At 38.0% G+C, this 23,267-nt stretch overlaps 1 protein-coding gene and 1 long non-coding RNA gene across 16 annotated transcripts in view; one reads left to right on the top strand and one right to left on the bottom strand.

Annotated features, from left to right (window-relative positions):
* SMYD3 (SET and MYND domain containing 3) overlaps window positions 1–23,267 on the top strand; it is a 752,343-nt gene that overhangs the window by 721,290 nt on the left and 7,786 nt on the right.
* The window catches only part of LOC106505102 (uncharacterized), a 59,110-nt gene continuing 49,746 nt past the window's right edge, over window positions 13,904–23,267 (bottom strand). For 2 of the 13 annotated variants that reach the window (XR_001299189.3, XR_002336128.2), the window contains one exon: window positions 21,750–23,223. This is a non-coding gene — a long non-coding RNA (uncharacterized LOC106505102). Of the gene's footprint in view, window positions 17,160–18,127; window positions 18,182–18,409; window positions 20,315–20,749; window positions 20,815–20,944; window positions 21,053–21,749; window positions 23,224–23,267 lie in introns of those variants that run through there. The other 11 variants (XR_014817515.1, XR_014817514.1, XR_014817510.1 and 8 more) reach the window with 11 other exon arrangements.

The following is a 23,267-nucleotide window of genomic DNA, read 5'->3' as shown; positions in this document are numbered from 1 at the left end:
TGCTGTTGAGTGGTTGTGAGTTGTTTGTATATTTTGGAGATTAAGCCCTTGTTGGCTGCATTGTTTGCAACTATTTTCTCCCATTTCTTAGGTTGTTTTTGTTGTTGTTGTTTTTTTATGATTTCCTTTGTTGTGCAAAAGTTTTTAAGTTTGATTAGGTTCCATTGGTTTATTTTTTGTTTTTATTTCTATTGCCTTAGGAGACTGACTTAAAACATTTGTACAATTGATGTCAGAGAATGTTTTGCCTATGTTCTCTTCTAGGAGTTTTATGGTGTCTTGTCTTATATTTAAGTCTTTAAGCCATTTTGAGTTTATCTTTGTGCATGGAATGAGGGTATGTTCTAACTTCCTTGATTTACATGCAGCCGTCCAGTTTTCCCAGCACCACTTGCTAAAGAGACTTTTTCCCATTTAATATTGTTGCCTTCTTCGTCAAAGATTGAGTGTAGGTGTCTTGGTTTATTTCCGGGCTCTCTATTTTGTTCTGTTGGTCCATATGTCTATTTTTGTACCAGCACCACACTGTCTTGATGACTGTAGCTTTGTAAGATTGTCTGAAGTCTGGGAGAGTTATGCCTCCTGCTTGTTTTTTTTCCTCAGGATTGCTTTAGCAATTCTGGGTCTTTTATGGTTCCATATTAATTTTCGGATTGATTGGTCTAGTTCTCTGAAAAATGTCATGGGTAATTTGTTAGAGATGGCATTAAATCTGAGATTTTTTGGGGTAGTATGGCCATTTTAATGATATTAATTCTTCCAGTCCAGGCTCATGGAATATCTTTCCATTTCTTCAAATTCTCTAATTTCCTTGATTAATGTTTTATAGTTCTCAGCATATAAATCTTTCACCTCCTTGGTCAGGTTTTTCCTAGGTATTTAGGTTTTTGGGGTGTGATTTTAAAAGGTATTTTATTTTTATATTCCTTTTCTAATATTTCACTGTTTCAATGATTTCTGAATGTTAATCTTGTACCCTGCTACTTTGCTGAATTCATTGATCAGTTTGAATAGTTTTGTGTGGAGTCCTTAGGGTTTTCTATATATATAGTTTCATGTCATCTGCATAGAGTAACAATTTTATCTCTTCCCTTCCAATTTGGATACCTTTTATTTCTTTTGTTTGTGTGATTGCTAATGCTAGGACTTCCAATACTCTGTTGAAGAAAAGTAGTGAGAGTGGGCATCCTTGTCTTGTTCCAGATTTTAGCAGAAAGGTTTACAGCTTTTCTCCATTGAGTATTACACTGGCTGTGGCTTTGCACAAATGACTTTTATTGTGTTAAGGTGTGTTCCCTATATACCCACTTTGGTAAGAATTTTTATCTTAAATGGATGTTGGATTTTGTCAAATGCTTTTTCTACGTCTATTGAGATGATCATGTGGTATTTGACTTTTCTTTTGTTAATGTGTAATTGTTTGATTTTCAAATGTTGAACCATCCTTGTGAACTTGGGATGAATCCTGCTTGGTTGTGCTATATGATTTTTTAATATGTTGTTGGATTCGGTTGGCTAAAAATTTTTTGAGAATTTGTGTCTATATTCATCAAAGCTATTGGCCTATAATTTTTTCTCTTTTGGTGTTATCTTTGTCTGGTTTTTGTATTAGGGCAATGGTGGCTTCATAGAAGGTCTTTGGAAGTATTCCTTCTTCAACATTTTGGAAAAGTTTAAGAAGGATGGGTATAAGTTCTTCTTTGTATGTTTGGTAGAATTCACCTGTTAAGCTATCTGATCCTGTACTTTTGTTTGTAAGGAGTGTCTTTTATTACATATTCAATTTCATTTTTCAAGTCTATTCAAATTATTTTTTTTCCTCGATTCAGATTTAGCAAGCTGTATGTCTCTAGAAAGTTGTCCATTTCTTCTAGATTGTCAAATTTGTTGGCATATAATTATTCATAGTATTCTCTTATGGTTTTTTTTATTTCTGCAGTATCCATTGAGATGTCTCATATTTCATTTCTTATTTTGTTTATTTGGGTTTTCTCTCTCTTCTTGGTGAAGAAGCACCCCACCTTGGGTTTGATTAATTTGCTAATGGCAGCTCACAGAACTCACAGAAACACTTTACTTACTAGATCACCAGTTTATTATAAAAGGCCATAAATCAGGAGCAGCCAGATGGAAGAGAGGCATATAGGGCAGGGCATTGGGAAAGGGTGTAGAGTGCACACATGCTCAGACCTCTATGTGTTCACCAACCTGCAAGCTTTCCAAAGTCTGTCCTTTTAGGGTTTTATGGAGGCTTCATTACAGGCACGCATGATTAAACCACTGGTCGTTGGTGACTGATTCAACCTCCAGCCCCTCATCCCTGCCCAGAGCTCAGGGGTTAGGACTAAAGTTCCAATCCTCTAATCACATGGTTGGCTTTCCTGACAACCAGCCTCCATCTTTAGGTGCTTCTAAAAGTCACCTTCGTCAAATAAGAAAAAGGCACCTTTATTGTTTTTATCACTTAGGAAACTCTAAGGGTTTCAGGAGCTCTTTGCCAGAAACAGAGATGAGCACCAAGCATGTATTGCTTATTCTCTATCAGAGCGTCTCCAAGCGGGATGTCCTAAACACATGCATCTCTGCAAGCTCACAGGACCTGTGAGTCTAGAAGCTGGTCAGTTTCCTTCTGCAGAAAGCCTCTCCTCCTGAGCTTTCTCAGGGCTCAGTAACCCAGAGAGGGGAATGGGAAGATATCTTGTTTGTGCCTTTTTAAACTCAGGTTCTCTTTAGACTGGCACCCCTAGATATTCTCTTTTTAGAAACTAGAGATAATACAGTGAAAGAAAGTGTTTGAATAAAGTTTTCAAAGGCTGAGTGTGGAACAAAAATGAGAAGTACTTCAGACACAGAAATTTGTGACAGATTCAATTAGGCCCAGCCTCCTCCAGGAAAGGAATCCACTTAGCCCAGCTCTGATTTGGTTTAGGCTCCCATCTCCACAGGGCCCAGCCGAGAGTCTTGTGATTGTCCTGGGGTGCTTTCTCAGTACCTCCCTCCTGCTCTCTCCTGTCTCTAATCTATTGTCATTTCTTTCCATTTCTTAGAAGAATTTTGTTAGCCACTAGTTTGACTTCGTGGACCTCAGGGCAACCATCCTCACGTGGGCTGTCTCATCAGACGCCTCTTCTGTGAGGTCTGCCTGCTGCCACCCCCTCACCCTGGGCTAGACTCGCTGCTTTGTTAGGAGTGCCTTCTTAACCGAAGTTGGGTTGGGAAAAAAAAAATCTAACTTCTTCTCCCACAATAACCATTTTTTTAATTCAGATACACATTTCTGACATGACATTATAATGCTTTTTCTCATTTCTTATGTTGAGACCTTGTACCTTTCGAGGATCTTGAGATTTTTCTGGACCTTTTTCAGGCCCAGTCCCCAGTGTTGCTCCTCTCAGACCCACATGGTTAGTATCTGTTCCAGCACATCAAGGGACAGATCCAAGCACATCCTGGTCCCTGTCTTCCCCAGCCTGCACCCTGATTTCAAGCCCCTCTAAATGGATGACTGAGAGCCTGAAATTCTATTGTTCCCATTTCTTAATCTGCTACAGTGATTCTTAGCCTCCTTGGTCATGCTCTTACTGAGGAACTGGGAGAAGCACCATCAGAGAATGTATAGACACACAACATTTTTTATAGTTGGTGGGAAGGGGGATTTAGGGACCACCCGAAACCTCCCCATGGACTGTCTACAGACCTACAGTCTCTAGGTTTAAAAGCTCTCCTCTAAATGTATCATGCCACCTTAAGATGTGGACAGATGGACAGGAGAAAGGGGGGACAAGAGGGTATGCAGAGATGTGCCATTCCCATCAGTAATGCCTTTGAAGAGTTGTTTCCAAGTCTGTGGCTCTGATATTTTTGACTGTCCCCTGCTGATCTGAAGTAGAGAACATTAGTCTCAAGACTATGTTTCTGATTCAAAAAAGGAGAAGAGAATGATCATGAAATGAAAGCACAGTGATTATGTCACATTAAAGGAGATAAACAGAAATTTACCTACCAGCAAGTTTAAGCCTAGCAGTAACAAGGAGCCACGGGAGGAACCTGAACTTGTACCTCACCCAGCAGTAACAAGGAGCCACTTGCCATTCTCCTGCTGGAGCAATGCTGGGGAGAGGGTCAGCTAAAACAGAAAGTTTAAATAAAATTCCCAACATAACATTCAAAATGTCCAGGTTTCCTGGGAATTTGGGGTTAACAGATGCAAACTATTGCCCTATGAGTGGATAAACAATGAGATCCTGCTGTAGAGCACAGGGAGCTATATCCAGGCACTTGTGATGGAGCAGGATGGAGGATAAAGTGAGAAAAAGAATGTATATCTGTATGTGTGACTGGGTCACCTTGCTGTACAGTAGAAAACTTGACAGAACACTGTAAACCAGCTATAATGGAAAAAAATAAAAATCATTATTTTAAAAAATGTCTGGGTTTCAATTGAAAATCACTCATCATACTAAGAACCTGGAAGATCTCAAGCTTTATTGTTAAAAATTTTATTGAAGCATAGTTGATTCACAATGTTGTGTTAATTTCTCCTATACAACAAAGTAACTTAGTTATACATATACACAAATCCATTTTTTATATTATTTTCCCATGAGTTAGGACAGAATATCCAGTACAGTTCCCTGTCCTGTACAGCAGATTCCCGTTGACCATCCAATTTATATATAATAGTTTGTATATTATACCAATCCTAAATTCCCAGTCCATCCCCTACCACCAGCTTTCCCTTTCAATAACCCTAAGTTTGTTTTCAAAATCTGTGAGTCTATTTCTGTTTTGTAAATAAGTTCACTTGTATCAATTTTGGGGTTCCCCACATAAGTGATATCATATGGTGTTTGTCTTTCTCTGTCCGACTTACTCACTTACTTTGATAAGGCCCATCCATGTTACTGCAAATGGCATTATTTCATTATTTTTAATGACTAATATTCCATTGAGTATATGTACCACATCTTCTTAATCCATTCCTCTGTTGAACATTCAGATGGCTTCCATGTTTTAGCTATTGTAAATAGTGCTGCAGTGAACATTGGGGTGCATGTATCTTTTCCAATTATGGTTTTCTCTGAATATATACCAGGAGTGGGATTCCTGGATCATATGGTAGTTTTATTTTTGGTTTTTTGAGGAAACTCCATATTGTTGTTCATAGTAATTGTACCAGTTTACATTCCCACCAGCAGTGTAGGATGGTTCCCATTGATTCATGCTCTCTCCAGCATTTATTGTTTGTAGTCTTCTTGATGATGGCCATTTTGAACAGTGTGAGGTGAGATACCCCACTGTAATTCTGATACGCATTTCTCTAATAATTAGTGATGATGAGCATCTTTTCATGTGCCTATTGGCCATCTGAACATCTTCTTTGGAGAAATGTCTATTTAGGTTTTCTGCCCACTTTTTAATTGGGCTGTTTGTTTTTTTTTTTTTTTTTTGATATTGAGCTGCATGAGTTATTTGTTTTGGAGATTAATCCCTTGTCTGTTGCTTCATTTGCAAATATTTTCTCCCATGCTGAGGGTTGTCTTTTCGTTTTGTTTATGGTTCTCTTTGGTTGCAAAAACTTTCAAGTTTAATTAGGTCCCATTTGTTTATTTTTGTTTTTCATTTCATTACTCTAGGAGGTGGATCTGAAAAGATATTGCTGCAGTTAACGTCAGAGAGTATTCTGTTATGTTTTCCTCTAAGAGTTTTATAGTAGCCAGACCTATATTTTGATCGCTAATCTATTTCGAGTTTATTTTTGTCTATGGTATTAGAGAATATTCTCATATTCTTTTACATGTGGCTGTCCAGTTTTTCCAGGACAATTATTGAAGAGACTTTTTTCCATTGTATATTCTTTCCCCATTTTTCTTAGATTAATTGACCATAGGTGTGAGAGTTTGTTTCTGGGAGTTCAATCCTGTTCCATTGATCTATATTTCTTTTTTGGTGGCTGTATCATACTGTTTTGATGATTGTAGTTTTGTAGTACAGTCTGAAGTCAGGGAGCCCGATTCCCCCAACTCTGTTTTTCAAATTTAAATTTTGTGTTGTAGTTCTATGAAAAAATGCTATTGATTATTTGATTGAGATTGCATTGAATCTGTAGGTTGCCTTGGGTAGTGCAGTTGTTTTGACAAGATTGATTATTCCAGTCCAAGAACATGGTATATCATTCCATCTGTTTGTGCACCTTCTTTTTCTTACATCCACATCTTTTCAGAGTACATGTCTTTTACCTCTTTAGGTAGGTTTATTACTAGGTATTCTATTCTTTTTGATGCATAGGTAAATGGGACTGTTTCCTTAATTTCTCTTTCTGATTGTTAATTGTTAGTGTATAGAAATGCAAGACATTTCTGTGTATTAATTTTGTATCCTGCAGCTTTACTGATGAGCTCTAGTAGTTTTCTGGTAGCTTATTTATTTATTTATTTATATTAAAGTATGGTTGATTTACAGTGTTTCTTTGATTTCTGTTTTAAAGCGAACTGACCCAGTCATACATATATGTACATTTTTTTAATACTATCTTCCATCATGTTCCAGCCCAAGAAACTGGACATAATTCCCTGTGCTGTACAGTAGGACCCCCTTGCTTATCCATTCCAAATATAACAAACTGCATCTACTAGCCCCAAACTCCCCATCCATCCCACTCCCCACCCCCCAGCAATCACAAGTCTGCTCTTCATGTCTGTGATCTGTTTCTGTTTTGTAAATAGGATCATTTGTGCCATATTTTAGATTCCACGTATAAGCGATATCATACGGTATCTGTCTTTCTCTTTTTGAATGACTTCATTTAGTACGAGAATCTCTAGTTGCATCCATGTTGCTGCAAATGGCATTATTTTGTCCTTTTTATGGCCAAGTAGTATTCCATTGTGTGTATGTATGTGTGTGTGTATATATATCACATCTTCTTAATCCATTCATCTGTCAGTGGACATTAGGTTGTTTCCATGTCTTGTCTATTGTGAATAGTGCTGCAGTGAACATAGGGGTGTATTTATGTTTTTGAATGAATGTTTTATCCAGATATATGTCCAGAAGTGGGATTGGTAGATCATGTAGTAGCTCTACATTTAGTTTTCTGAGGTACCTCCATACTGTTTTCCATAGTGGTTGTATCAATTTACATTCTCTCCCTTTTCTCCACACCCTCTCCAGCATGTTATTCATTGACTTGTTAATGATGGCTTCTGACAGGTGTGAGATGGTACCTCATGTAGTTTATTTACCTTCATTTCTCTAGTAATTAATGATGTTGAGCATTTTTTCACATGCCTACTGGCTAACCATGTCTTCTTTTGAGAAACGTGTATTTAGGTCTTCTGCCCATGTTTTGATTGGGTTCTTTGGGTTTTTTTGCTGTTGAGTTGTATGAGTTGTTTGTATATTTTGGAGATTAGGCCATACTTTTATATGTTTGGTATCAAGAGTGACACATTTACTAATTCTTTTCTGCACTGTATTCATTTCTTTTTCTGTCCCTGGTTACTGTTAGGAATTCTAAAACCATGTTGAATAACAGTGGTGAAAATGGACGTCCAGAGTTCTTATTGTGGCTCAGTGGTAACGAACCCAACTAGTATCCATGAGGACATGGGTTTGATCCATGGCCCCACTCAGTGGGTTAAGGATCTGGCATTGCTGTGATCTGTGGTGTAGGTTGCAGACATGGCTCAGATCTAGTGTTTCTGTGGCTGTAGCATAGGCTGGCATTTGTAGCTCCAATTCAATACTTGTCATGGGAACTTCCATATGCCATGGGTACAGCCCTTAAAAAAGAAAGAAAGAAAGAAAGAAAATGGACATCCTTGTCTTGTTCCTGATCTTAGTGGAAATGCTTTCACTTTTTCACCATTAACTCTAATGTTAGCTGCAGGTTTGTCATATATGGCCTTTATTATTTGAGGTAGGTTCCCTCTATGCCCACTTTCTGGAGAGTATTTCTTATAAATAGGTATCAGGGTGATAATGGCTTCATAGAAAGAGTTGGAAGTATTCCTTCCTCTACAATCTTTTGGAATAGTCAGAAGGATAGATGTTAACTCTTCTATGAATATTTGATAGAATTCACTCATGAAGCTATCTGGTCCTAGACTTTGTTTTTTGGAAGTTTTAAAATCACAGTTTCATTTTTACAACTTGTGATTAGTCTGTTCATATTTTCTATTTCTTCCTGGTTTAGTCTTGGAAGATTGTACCTTTCTAAGAATTTGTCCATTTCTTCTAGATTGTCCATTTTATTGGAATATTGTTGCCTGAAATAGTCTCTTATGATCCTTTGTATTTCTGTGGTGACAGTTATAACTTCTCTTTTTTCACTTCTAATTTTATTGATTTGAACCCTCTCCCCTTTTTTTTTCTAGATGAGGTGGCTAAAAGTTTACCAGTTTTGTTGATCTTTTCAAAGAACCAACTTTTGGTTTCATTGATCTTTCCTATTGTTTTCTTTGTCTCTATTTCATTTGTTTTGCTCTGATCTTTATGATTTCTTTCCTTCTACTAAATTTGGGTTTTGTTTGTTCTTCTTTCTCTAGTTGCTGTAGGTGTAAGGTTAGGTTGTTTGAGATTTTTGTTCCCTGAAATAAGATTGTATTGCTATAAACTTTCCTCTTAGAACTGGTTTTGCTGTGTCCCATAGGATTTAGGTCATAGTGTTTTCATTTGTCTCTAGGAATTTTTTTTACTTCATTTTTTGATTTATTCAGTGATTGTTTAGTAGTATATTGTTTAGTCTTCGTGTTTTTGTGGGTTTTTTTTTTTGCAGATTTTTGTTTTGTTTTGTTTTTTTGTCATGAAACTGATTTCTAATATCTCAGCACTGTGGTTAGAAAAGATGTTTGATATTATTTGTTTTCTTCTTAAGTTAAAAGAGGCTTGATTTGTGGCCCAGCTGTGTTCTATCCTGCAGAATGTTCTGTGCGCACTTGGGAAGAATGTATATTCGGCTGCTTTCACATGGAATATTCTAAAATATTAAGTCCCTCTGGTCTAATGTGTCATTGGAGGCCTGTTTCCTTACTGATTTTCTGTCTCAATGATCTGTCCATTGATGTAAGTGGATTGTTAAAATCCCCCCACCTTTATTGTGTTACAGTCGATTTTTCCTTTTATGGTTGTTAGCATTTGTCTTATATATTGAGGTTCCCCTATGTTGGGTGCATGTATATGTGCACATATATTTGCAATTGTTCTGTCTTCTTCTTGGATAAATCCTTTGTCACTATGTAGTATCCTTCTTTGTCTCATGTAGCCTTCTTTATTTTTTTTATTTTTATTTTTGGCTGTGCCTGCAGCATGCAGAAGTTCTGGGGCCTGGAGTGGAACCTACCTCACAGCAGTGACAATGACATATCTTTAACCCACTCAGCCATCCAGGGAACTTCCTAATCATCTTTATTTTAGAGTCTACTTTGTCTATGAACATTGATATACCAGTATAGCTTTCTTTAGATTTCTATTTGCATGGAATAATTTTATCTATCCCCTCACTTTTGAATCTGTATATGTTCCCAAATCTGAAGGAACTTGTACACAGCATATAGACAGGTCTTGTGTTTTGATCCATTCAGTCAATCTGTATCTTGTAGTTGGAGAATTTAATCCATTTACATTTAAGGTAATAATAGATATGTATGTCTTTACTCCCATTTTGTTAATTGATTTGGATTTGTTTTTGTAGGTCTTTTTTTTTTTCCCTTCCTCTTTTGTTTTCCTTTCTTGTAGTTTGATGACTATTTTAGTGTTGTATTTGAACTGCTTTTTCTGTGTGTGTGTGTGTGTTGTATATTTCTGGTTTGCTGTTACCAGGAGGTTTTCATAACTGTCTATATATACATACATCATACAAGTGCACACAAACCCACACACAAGATTTTTTTAAGTTGCTTGTCTCAACCTGAAATCACTTTCTAATAGCCTGAATTTGTACTCTCCTTTCAAAATTACTGTTTTTTAAAATTTTTACTATAGTTGATTTCTAATGTTCTGTCAGTTTCTGCTGCACAGCAAAGTGACCTAGTCATACATACATACACACTCTTCTTCTCACATTATCTTCCATCATGTTCTATCACAAGTGATTAAATATAGTTCTCTGTGCTATACAACAGGACCTCACTGGTATCCATTCTAAATGTAATGGTTTGCATCTGTTAACCCCAATATCCCAGTCCTTCCCACTCCCTCCCCCTCTCCACTGGCAACCACAGGTCTGCCCTCAAGGTCTGTGAGACTGTTTATGTTCTGTAGATAGGTGCATCTGTGCCCTATTTTAGATTTCACAAATAAGTGATATCATATGGTATTTGTTTTTCTCTTTCTGACTTACTTCACTTAGCATGAGAATCTCTAGTTCCATCCATGTTGCTGCAACTGGAATTATTTTGTTCCCTTTAATGGCTGAGTAGTATTCCATTGTGTATATGTACCTCACCTTTTTTTTTTTTTCCACTTTTTAGGACCACACTCACAGCATATGGAGGTTCCCAGGCTACAGCTACAGCTGCCAGCCTATGCCACAGCCATAGCAATGCAGGATCCGAGCCCTGTCTGCAACCTATACCACAGCTCACGGCAATGCCGGATCCCTAACCCACTGAGCGAGGCCAGGGATTGAACCCACAACCTCATGGTTCCTAGTCAGATTTGTTTCCACTGTACCATGACAGAAACTCCTGTACCATATCTTCTTAATGTGCCTGCTGCTTGTTTTTTTCCCCCTCAGTGTTGCTTTGGCAATTCTGGGACTTTTATGGTTCCATGTTAATTTCTGGATTGTTTGTTCCAGTTCCTATGAAAAATGCCATGGATAATTTGATAGCGATTGCATTAAATCTGCAGATTGCATTGGGTTGTATGGCTTATTTAGTGATATTAGTTCTTCCAATCCAAGAACATGGGATATCTTTCATTTCTTTGAATCCTCTTTTATTTTCTTAATTAATGTTTTCTACTTCTCAGCATATGTTTTTCACCTCCTTTGTCAGGTTTATTCCTAGGTATTTAATTTTCTGGGGTGCAATTTAAAAAGGTTACTTTTAAGTATTTTCTAATATTTCATTGCAGTATAGAGAAATGCAACTTATTTCTGAATGTTAGTCTTGTATCCTGCTACTTTGCTGAATTCATTGATCGGTTTTAGTTGTTTCTGTATGGAGTCCTTAGGATTTTCTATATATAGTATTATGTCATCTATATATAGTATTATGTTTTACTTCTTTCATTTCAATTTGGATACCTTTCATTTCTTTTGTTTGTCTGATTGCTGTGGCTAGAACTTCTAGTACTATATTGAATAAAAGTAGTGAGAATGGGCATAATTGTCTTGTTCCAAACTTTAGCATAAAGGTTTTCAGCTTTCCTCTGTTGAATATTATATTGGCTGTGGGTTGTCATACACGGCTTTTATTATGTTAAGATAATAATGTTTTATTATGTTAAGATAATAATGTTTTATTATGTTCTCTCTCTGCCTACTTTGGTTGGAGTTTTTATCATGAATGGATGCTGGATTTTGCCAATGCTTTTTCTGCATCTATTGAGATGATCATGTGGGTTCTGTTAATGTGGTGTATGATGTTGATTGATTTGCAGATGTTGAACCATCCTTGTGAATGTAGGATAAATCCCACTTGGTTGTGCTGTATGATCTTCTATATGTTGTTGAATTCGGTTGGCTAAGATTTTGTTTTTGATTTTGATTTTGATTTTGTTTTTGTTGAGAATTTTTACATCCATATTAATGGAAGATATTGGCCTATAATTTTTTTTTTGTAGTTTCTTTGTCTGGTTTTGGTGTTAGGGTGATGGTGGCTTCATAGAATGTCTTTGGGAGTGTTCCTTCTTCAACCTTTTGGAAACGTTTAAGAAGAATGGGTATAAGTTCTTCATTGTATGTTTGGTAGAATTTGCCTGTGAAGCCATCTGATCCTGGACTTTTGTTTTAGGGAGTGTTTTTCTTTTATTATTACATATTCAATTTCATTTCTAGTTATGGGCTTATTCAGACAATCTATTTCTTCCTGATTCAATTTTGGTGGGCTGTAAATCTCTAGAAAGTTGTCCATTTCTTCTAGATTGTCAAATACATTGGCATTTAATTGTTCATAGTACTCTTTTTTATTATTTTTTGCAGCATCCAATGAGGTTTCTCTTTTATTTTACTTCTTATTTGGGTTCTCTCTGTCTCTTCTTGGTGAGTATGATCAGAGTTTTGTCAATTTTGTTTACCCTTTCAAAAAAATAGATCTTGGTATTACTGCTTTTTTTCTATTTTTTAAATCTCTATTTTATTGATTTCCTCTCTGATTGTTATGATTTCCTTCCTCTGCTGACTTTAGGTTTTCTTTGTTCTTCTTTTTGTAATTCTTTCAGGTGGTAGGTTAAGTTGATGATTTAAGATTTTTCTTCTTTTTTGAGGAGGGGCCTGTATCGCTATGAACTTCCCTCTAAGCACTGCTTTTGCAGCATCCCATAGATTTTGTACAGTTGTTTTTCAATGTCATTTGTCTCGAGTTATTTTTTAATTTCCCTTTTGATTTCTTCGTTGACCCACTGGCTTTTTAGTAGCATATTGTTTAGTCTTCATGTAGTCATTTTTTTTTCTCATTTCTTTTCCTGTGATTGATTTCTAGTTTCATGCCATTGTGGTCAGAGAAGATGCTTGAAATAATTTCTATACCCTTAAATTTGTTGAGGTTAGTTTTGTGCCCCAGTATTGAGTCAGTTCTTGAGAATGTTCCATGTACACTTGCAAAGAATGTATATTCTTTGGGGTGGGGGTGGATGTACTGTCCAGAAAATATCAATTAAGTCTAACTGTTCTATTGTGTTACTTAGGATCTCTGTTGCCTTATTGATTTTCTGTATAGAGAACCTGTCCATTGATGTGTATGGTTTGTTCAAAATCTCCTGCTATTATTGCATTCCCATCAACCATACCTGTTAGTATTTTTGTATGTATTTGGGTGCTCTTATATTAGCACATGTATACTGACAAGTATAATATCCCCTTCTTGAATTGATCCTTTTATCATTAAGTAGTGTCCTTCTTTGTCTTTCTGGCCTTTGTTTTAAAGTCTATTTTGTTTGCTATGACTATTGCAGCTCCTGCTTTCTAGTCATTTCTATTTGCATGAATTATCTTTTTCCATCCCTTCACTTTTCAATTTATATGTGTCCTTTGCCCTTAGATGAATCTCTTGTAGGCAGCATATTGTAGGCTCTTATTTTTTTAATCCAGTCTGCCACTCTGTCTCTTTTGATTGGAGCATTCAGTCTATTGACATTTAAGGTAATTATCAATAAAAATGTATTTATTGCCATTTTAAACCTTGTTTTCCAGTTGGTTCTAAGTTTTTCCTTTGTTCCTTTCTTTTTTTGATTGGATGATTTCCTTTTATCTTATGCCTGTGTTCTCTTTAGTTTTTGTGAATGTGTTTTTTGGTTTTGATTTGTGTTGCTGTTTTGCATATTAACCCCCTCCTATATCTGCTTGCTTTAATTAAGCCCAATAGTCACAGGCTCAAAGATATTCTAAAAATAAATAAATAAATAAATAAAGATTTTCTTGCTTTCTCTTCCCCACATTTTATGATTTTGATTTTTCTGTTCCTTGTGTTTATTGTCACTTTTACAAATAGGTTTTTTTTTTCTTTTCCCCAATTTAGATCTGTATACTGGCTTAAGTAATTATTTTCCAGCTATGACTTCATCCATCCTGTATCTTCTTAATTCTTTGCTATTTATAGGAGACCTTTCAGTATTTCTTTTAGAATGAGTTTAGTGTTGCCATACTCTTTGGTTTTTGTTTGTTTGAGAAATTATTTCTTCTTCTATTTTATAATGATAATTTTGCTGGGTAGAGTATTCTAGGCCATAAATTTTTCCCTTTTACATTTTTTAATATATCCTGCCACTTGCTTCTGGCCTGTTAGTGTTTCTGTAGAAAAGTCAGCTGATAGCCTTATGGGGGTTCCCTTATAATTAACTGTTTGTTTTTCTCTTGCTGCCTTTAGAATCCTCTCCTTATCTTTAACTTTTGCCATTAATATATTTTGGTGTGGGTCTGTCTGGGCTCAACTTATTTGGGGCCCTCTGTGCTTCCTGTATCTTGATACCCATTTCCTTTAGCTTTGGAAAGTTTTCAGCCATCATTTCTCCAAATATATTTCCAATCCCCTTTTCTTTCTCTTCTCCTTCTGGAATCCTAATTAGGTACAGATTGGCCCTCTTTATATTATCCCTTAAATGTCTTATATTGCTTTCTTGTTTTTTCATTTGGTATTCTGTCTGCTGTCCTCATTGTGTGATTTCCATTATTCTATCTTCCAGGTCACTTATTCACTTATTCGTTCCTCTGCATTATTCATTCTGCTCTTCAGTGCCTGCAACTCAGCTTGTGAATTTTCTAATTTTTCTTGGCTTCTCCTGATACCTTCTAGTTCCTTTCTAAAGTAATCTGCATTACTGTTCATATCCACTCTTAATTCCTTCAGTATTTTCACTTTCTTCTTTTTGAACTCAAAGTCTGATAGACTCTAGCGGTCTATTTCATTGTTTGTTCCTTCAGGGGAAATGTTCTTTTAACCGGGAATGGTTCCTGAACTGCTTCATTATGCTTATAATTTTCTTATTCTCTGAGTTTAGGGAAAACAACTATGTACTTTAGTCTTGGAAAAGGGCTGTTTTTTATGGGAGAGCACCCCTAGGTAGCTTGTGAGGGCTTACTGGTGTTTTTGAGGGGTGGGGTGGGGACATGAGGGTTGCTTTTGGTTTGGATGCTTGCTGTCTCTTTCCCCAGTGTGTTCAGGCTGTTGGCCCCTTGATGGGGGTATGCCCACGTATGGCATGTGCATGCTTCCAGGAAGATGGAGGCTGTGGGTAAGGCCTGTAGCCCATGCCTGGTTGCTGGGCCCTTGACAGTGGTGAGGACCCACAGGGAGGTGGCACAGGCTGCTCCTGGTTGCATGGCCCTAGGAAGTGCCAGTGACGCTCAGGTAGGTGTAGGCCATGCCCAGAGTCTTTGGCAGTGGCAACAGCAGAGCATGTTCGTTCCCAGGTGAGTAAGGACAATGGGTGGCTCTCAGTTGCAGTGCCCTCCTCATCAACCCCTCAGGTTATTGGAACTGCAGGTGCTGCCTGTTCACTGACCCCTAGTGTCCGCAGGCTGTGTCCACCTCTGGCGTCTGAGATGGCTGCAGTGGTTTGCCCATGTAGCCCATGCAAAAGAGTCCCACCTCCCAAGAGCCCATACATACAGAGAGAAGGATAATCCTATGGTGGTCCCGCCCGTCCTCTTCTTGCCCTCTCCAGCAATGGCACCTTGCTTCTCCTGAGGGCCCAGACCTCCCAGGCTTCCTCGGCTGTGGCACTCTGCCCCCCAACCTATGGCACACCACGCCCTAGCCCCTCTGGCTGTCTACACACACAGCCAACCCACTTCTTCCCCCCAAACTGATTTCTGGAGCTTGAATCTCAGGCTGTGGTGTCTGGAGGCTAGTGATGCCCATAGTCTGTGAGGCCCTCTTTGTGCTTTCCCCTCCTTCGTCCAGCTGCTGCACTTAACCCAATGCTTTGAGATTCCCCTCCATCCTGGCTGATCTCCCTGTTAGTTAGGTGGCCTCTCAGGGTGCAGATTCCTTTCCTCTTCACAGCTCCCCTTCAGGAGTGCTGCTTCCATCCTGACTTTTTAAATACTTTTTCTCTTCTCTCTTTTTGTCTCCTTTGTTCTACCCAGTTATGAGGAGGGTTTCTTGCCCTTTGTGGAGCTTTAAGGTGTTTGGCCAGCATTCTCTAGGTGATCTGTGCCAATCATTCTGCATGGAGATGCTTTTGTTTGTTTGTGGGAGAAGGTCAGCCCCACATCTTACTCCTCCACCGTCTTGATCCTGCTCCCAAGATTACTGGTTTTGATATCATATTTGTACTGGATGATTTTCTATCTGTACTATATGTTTGCCTTTTCTCAGTAACCTTTTCCATGTGTAATTTTCTTATTTTCAGTTGTGGCTTTTTCTTTTCCACCTAGAGAAGTTCCTTTAGCTTTTGCTGTAAAGCTGGCTGTTGTGCTGAATTCACTTAGCTTTTCTTGTCTGCAGAGCTTTTGATTTCTCTGTCAAATCCAAACAAGAGTCTTGCTGGATAGCCTTGGTTGTATTTAGTTGTTCTTATGGTTTTTTGTTTGTTACTTTGTCAGAAACATATTTCTCTGCCATCTCATTTTATCTAACTTTCTGTAAATCTGTGGTCTTCTTTCCACATGCTTCAGGGTTGTAGCCCCTCTTATTTCTGGTGTCTGTCCCCTGATGGGTGAAGTTGATCCAGGGGCTTGCCCAGGCTTCCTGGTGCATTGAACTGGGCCCTGCCCACTGGTGGGTGGAACTGGTTTTGTACCTCTGGTGGGCTGGGCCATGTTGTGTTTAGAGGCAGCTGTGTGCCCAGCACAACTTTAAGCAGCCTGTCTGCTGATGTGTAGAACTCTGTTCCCACCCTGTTGGATATTTGGCCTGAGGCTTCCCAGTTGGGTGGGGCCAGGTCCCATTTCCAAAATGGTACCTTCTAGGAAAGTTTACACCAATGATTATTTTCCTTCCTCTACAATGACCCACAGCCAACCCCTGCCTCCCCAGGAGACCCTCCAAGACCCACAGGTAGGTCTGGTCCAGATGCCTATGGAGACACTGCTTTGCACATGAAACCTCATGTGCACCCTCCAAGAGGGGAGTCTCTATTTTCCCCAGTCCTGTGGAGCTCCTGCAGTCAAGCTCCACCAAATGTAAAGCCAAATTCTTTGGGGGCTCCTCCTCCTGATGCCAGACATCCAGGCTGGGGAACATGACATGGGGTTCAGAACTCTCCTTCCTGTGGGAGAACCTCTATGACATAGTTATATTCCAGTTTGTGGGTCACTCACCCAGTGGGTATGAGATTTGCTTATGCTGCAAAAAAAGCCCCTCCTACAGTCTCATTGTGGCTTCTGCTTTGTCTTCATATATAAAATACTTGGTTTTTGGTAGTTTCCAGTATTTTTTGTTGATAGTTGTTCAGCACTTAGTTGTGATTTTGGTGTTTTCATGGAGGAGATGAGCTGGAGTCCTCCTACTCCACCAACTTGTCTCCAAGTCCTGAATCAGGAGGATCTCAATCTTAAGAAAAAATAGATGCCAATCAATAGATCAACTGCAAGATTACAGATTTTATAATGATCTGACAAAGATTTTAAAGTCATCATAAAAGTGCTTAACAAGCAGTTAGAAACATCCTCAAAACAAATGAAAAAAGAGATCATCTCAGTAAAGAAATATAAGATATAAATAAGAAATGAACAGAAATTTAAGCACTGATAAATAATACCAAAATTGACATTACCAAAACTGACAGATTTGAACTTAACAGAATGTAAAAAATAGAGGAATTAATTAATGAACTTAAAGAAAGAACAATATAATCTGTCTAATCTCAAAAATAGATAAAGTGACTAATAAAAAGGTAAAACTGGAAAGAGCTTCAGAGGCCCATCATACCTATAACAAAAGATCTAATATTGAAGTCCCAGAAGGAGGAAAAAGAGGGCAGAGTGGAAAAAGTATTTGAAGAAATAATATCTAAATTGAATAGAAGTAAAATTATCTCTCTTCATAGATAACATGATATTATACTATAGGAAACCCTAAAGACTCCACAAAATTAAAAAAAAAAAATAAATTCAGGAGTTCCCCTTGTGACTCAGAGGTAACCCAACTAGGGTCCATGGGGGATGGGTTCAGCCCCTGGCCTTGCTCAGTGGGTTAAGGATCCAGCATTGCCATGAGCTGTGGTGTATGTAGGTTGCAGATGCAGCTCAGATCTGGCATTGCTGTGGCTGTGGTGTAAGCTGGCAGCTGCACCTGCGATTTGACCCCTAGCCTGGGAACTTCCTTATACTGTGGATGTGGCCCTCAAAAAATAATAATAACAATAACAATAACAAATTCAGGAAGGTAGTAGGATATAAAATTAACATGCAAAAGTCAGCTGTGTTTCTATACACTGACAGGGAACAATCCCAAAAGGAAATTAAGTAAACAGTTCCAGGCACAATAGCAATTTTCTGAACAAAGTTCTTAAGAATTACCTTAACCAAGGAGTTAAGTTAACCAATGTGTTATGCACTGCAAACTATAAAACACTGCTGAAAAAAAATTTAAGGAGACATAAACAGATTAAAATTTCATATTGACTGAAAGACTTAATATTGTTAAGATGTCAAAACTACCCAAACAATCTTTAGATTCAGTGCAATCACTATCAAAATCCCAATGACGTTTTTCTAGAAGTGGAAAAATCCATTCTATAAACCTCAAGGGACCCCACCAGCATAAAAATCTTGAAAAAGAAAAAGGTGGAAGACTCACACTTTCTAATGTCCAATTTTACTACATAAAGACAGCTATATAGAGCAATGGAGTAGAATAGAGAGCCCAGAAATAAACTCTCACATATATATCAAATAAACAACTTTTTGGCAAGCATCCCAATACCATTCGGTGGGGATAGGACAGTCTATTGAACAAATTATGTTGGGAAAACTAGATATCCACATGCAAAAGAATGATGTTGGACCCTTCCCTAACACCATATAAAAAAGTGATACTTGAATAATGTATCCAACAAGGGCTTTAGTTCCAAAATATACAAACAATTCATATATCTCAATATTAAAAAAACGACCCAATCAAAAAATGGGCAAAGAACCTAAATAGACATTTCTCCAAAGACAACATCCAGATGGCCTAATAGGCAATGAAAAGATGCTCAATGCTGCTAAATAATGAAACAAATGTAAATCGAGACTACAGTGAGGTATTACCTCATACCAGTCATAATGGCCATCATCAAAAAGTCTACAAGGAATTAATGCTTAACAGGGTGTGGAGAAAAGGGAACCTTCTTACACCGTTGGTGGGAAGGGTGTTGCCCTCACTGGTGAGGCCACTATGGAGAACAGAACAGACATTCCTGATAAAAACTAAAAATAGAGTTACCATATGATCTCGCAATCCCACTTCCAGGCATATATTCGGAAAATACAAAATCTATAATTCAAAAAGATACATGCACCCCAATGTTCATCTCAGCGCTATTCATAATATCTGAGACATAGAAGCCACCTATGTGTCCATCAACAGAGTAATGGATAAAGAGGATGTGGTTCATATATGGACTATTAGTTATTAAAAATAATGAAATAATGCGATTTCCAGCAACATGCACAGACCTAGAGATTATCATGCACAGACAGCAAAAGACAAATATGATATCCCTGAAGTGGAATCTTAGAGAATGAACTTATTCACAAAACAGAAATAGACTCACAAATTTATGGTTACCAAAGAGGAAGGAGGTGATAAATGAGGAGTTTGGAATTAACATATACACACTACTATATACAAAATAGATAAACAACAGAATCCTACTGTATACCCCAGGGAACTATGTTCAATACCTGTAGTAGAAAAGAAACTCATAGACTTGGAGAACAGATTTGTGGTTGCCAAGGGAGGGGGGAGGGAGTGGGATAAACTGGGAGTTTGGGGTTAATAGATGCAAACTATGATATTTGGAGTGGATAAGCAATGGGATCCTGCTGTATAGCACAGGGAAATATATCTGGTCACTTGTGATGGAGCATGATGGAGAGTAATGTGAGAAAAAGAATACGTATTCTATATATATATTTATATCTGACTGGGTCATTTTGCTATATAGTATAAATTGACACAATGCTATAAATCAACTATAATGGAAAAAATTAAAATCTTAAAAAATATAATGGAAAAGAATCTTAAAAAGGATACAGTAATGCATGGATTAAAGACCTAATATAAGAGCTAAAGCTATAAAACTCTTAGAAGAAAACAGAAGTAAAGCTTCATGACATTGGGTTTGGCAATTATTTTTTTGGATGTGACACCAAAGGCACAGGCAAAAAAGAAAATATCGAAAAATTGAATTTTTTAAAAATTAAAAACATTTGTGCATCAAAGAACACTATCAACAGAGTAAAGAAGCAATCAACAGAATGGAATAAAATATTTGCAGGTCACATATCTGATAAGGGATTAGTATCCAGAACACCTAAACTTCAATATCAAAATAGCCCAATTCAAAAATAGGCAAAGGACTTGAATAGACATTTCTCCAAAGAAGATATACAAATAGCCAAAATGCACATTAAAAGATGCTTAACATCACTAATCATTAGGGAACTGCAAACCAAGACCACAATGAGATGTTATATCTTACCCATATCCTAGGACAGCTATTGTTAAAAAACAAAAAACAAAAAACAAGTTGTTGGTATGGATGTGGAAAAACTCAACCCTTTGCATTACTGGCAGCAATGCAAAGTGGAGCAGTCACTGTGGGGAAAGAGTATAGCAGTTCCTCAAAAATATCAAACATAGAATTACCATTTGATCCAGCAATTCCACTTCTGGTATACACACACAAAAAAAACTGAAAGCAGGGGCTTGAACAAATATTTGTACACCAGTGTTCATAATAGGCATTATTGAAAATAGCTAAAAGGTTGAAATAACCTAATTGTCCATGGATAGATGAATAAATAAAATGTGGAGTATACATACAATGAAATATCATTCAGCCTTAAAAGTGAAACCACATGGAAGAAGCTTGAAGAGATCATGCTGAGTGAAATAAGCCAGTCACAAAAGGACAAATATTGTATGCTTACACTTATATGAGGTACCCATAGTAGTTGAAAACAGAAACAGAAAGTAGAATAGTGGTAACCAGGGGCTGGAGAGAGAAGGAATGGGTAATTATTGTTTAGGGAGTACACAGATTCAGTTTGGGATAATGCAGAAGTTTTGGATATGGATAGTGGTGATGGATGCACAGCAATGTGAAGGTACACAGTGCCACTGACCTGTACACATAAAAACTTATCTGCAGATTCCAGATGCTAAGTGAATCCAAATATGAAAAATCCCAGGAAATCCACATCAAGATTCATCTGAATCTTTCATTCTGAAAACTAAAGACAAAGAAAATATCTTAAAAGCAGCAACTGAAAAATGCTACCTTGCTGGTAAAATGAGGACACCAGTAGAGTGATACACACACACGTGTGTGTGTGTATATATATCCCCACACTTATGTATCTTAAATATATCATATATATATACTCACATGCACATACATATAAGGTAAGACCTAGAGCAACCCCTTAAAAAATCTATAAAAATGAATGCATTCAAAATATTACAGAACAGAATTCGAAAAAATGTGGTAATTTACCAGAATGGCAAGAAAAATATATAGAAGCAAAAAACCCAGAATAAACAGAAAACCAAAAAACAATGGCAGACTTGTAGTCCTTTTGTGGTGCAGCAGGTTAAGGATCTGGCCTTGTCACTGAAGCATCTTGGATTGCTGCTGTGGAGCAGGCTTCATCCCCTGCTCGGGAACTTCCACATTCTGTTGGTGTGGCCAAAGAATGGCAAACTTAAAACCCTAATATATGAATGACTACCTTAATTATTATGTAAGTGACCTATGTAAAAATGTGTGTTATCTTAAATATACTAATTGAATGACACAGGTTATTACAGTGGATTTTTTTTAAGGACCCAGCTATATGCTGTCTATAGGAAACTAAATATAGTGATACAGGCAGATTGAAACTAAGAGGATGGAAAAAGATACATAATGAAAACACTAAACATTAAAAGAAAGCTTGAGAGGCTATATTAATATTGGCTTCAGAGCAAAGCAAGTGTTGCTAGAGACAGAGAAGGTCATTATATAATGAGAAAAAAATGTCAATTTATGAAGAATATACTTTGCAATCCTAAATGTGTATACACCAACCATTTGCAAATTGTGGGAAACAAAAACTGATAGAACAGAAAGAAGAAACAGACAATAAATAGGCTTATGGATACAGATATACGTGGGGATATCGCGCCCCCCGCCCCTGCCATCAACAACTGACAGAACTAGACAAAAGCAGGAATTCCCATTGTGGCTCAAGGGTAATGAACCCGACTAGTATCCAGGAGGACATGGTTCAGTCCCTGGCCTTGCTCAGTAGTTTATGGATCTGGCATTGCCGTGAACTGTGGTGTAGGTCACAGGTGGGGCTTGGATCTGGCATTGCTATGGCTGTGGCACAGGCCTGCAGCTACAGCTCAAATTCAACCCCTAGCCTTGGAACTTCCATATGCTGCAGGTGCAGCCCTAAAAAAAATAAAAAATAAAAAAACTCCACCAAAACTAGACATAAACAGAAAAGATATAGACGTTAACAACACCATCAACCAACAGGATCTGACGTAAAATTCCACCAACAGTAGCAAAATACACATTCTTTTCAAGTACACACAGAACATATACCAAGAAGGACCATATTCTGGGCCATAAAACAAGTCTCTATACATGTAAATGTATTCAAGTCATACGAAGTAAATTCTCTGACCACAATGGAGTTATTAAATTAGATCAATAACACAGTATTTAGGGAAAAAAAAAACCCAAATCTGTACTTCTTAGCTCTGTGTCTGGGACTCAGTTTGTCCCTAGAATTTACCTAGTCTAATTTCCTCATTATTCAAGTGAAGAAACAGGGGCTCAGGGAGGAGACAGGATGTCTTCAGGGTCCCTCGGGTACTCAGTAAATATGCACTGGATTGACTGATTAAACACAGCAACATAGCAGCAGCTCTCTTCTGGAATAGCTACTCCCATGGAAGGCACAGACCCGAGTCCACCACATCTGTAGCCCCTTCTGCACCTCCCCTGCCCCAGCTCTGCTGATCCCTCCCTCCTCTAGCCCCCCAGCACCTTACATCTCCATCACACACTGCCCTGCTATAATCCTGGCTGTGCCAGCACCCCTCCCACGGCAAGGGCCAGGTCTTAGTCATCATAGCTGCCTAGACAGTATTTCGTGAATGAATGGAGAGGTGTTTTCTTCAAGGAAGTTTTGCCTCCCAGGAAGCCAGGTCCTCCCAGCAGATCCTCTACAAGGTGCAGGGCACAGCAGTCAGCAGGGCTGCTGTGAGCTCAGGCTGGTCATCACAGGCTTTGAGACTTCTGCTGCTCCTTGTCAGGGGCTGGTCGTGGCTCTGGAGCTGCTTGGTGTGTCATAGGTCTGTCTGCTTCCCCATCCTGCTGGGACTGCCCGGTCCCTCCTCTGTTTTCATCCTGAAGTGGGCAGAGTAAGAAAACTTGCTTGCATTGCTTCCCTC

Source organism: Sus scrofa, chromosome 10, assembly GCF_054392235.1.
Source record: "Sus scrofa isolate SSC_HxYL_T2T_F1_AM1 chromosome 10, Sscrofa_HxYL_maternal_Yorkshire_Landrace_v2.0, whole genome shotgun sequence".
Taxonomy (NCBI): Eukaryota; Metazoa; Chordata; class Mammalia; order Artiodactyla; family Suidae; genus Sus; species Sus scrofa.
This window is presented reverse-complemented; position numbering and strand designations above follow the sequence as displayed.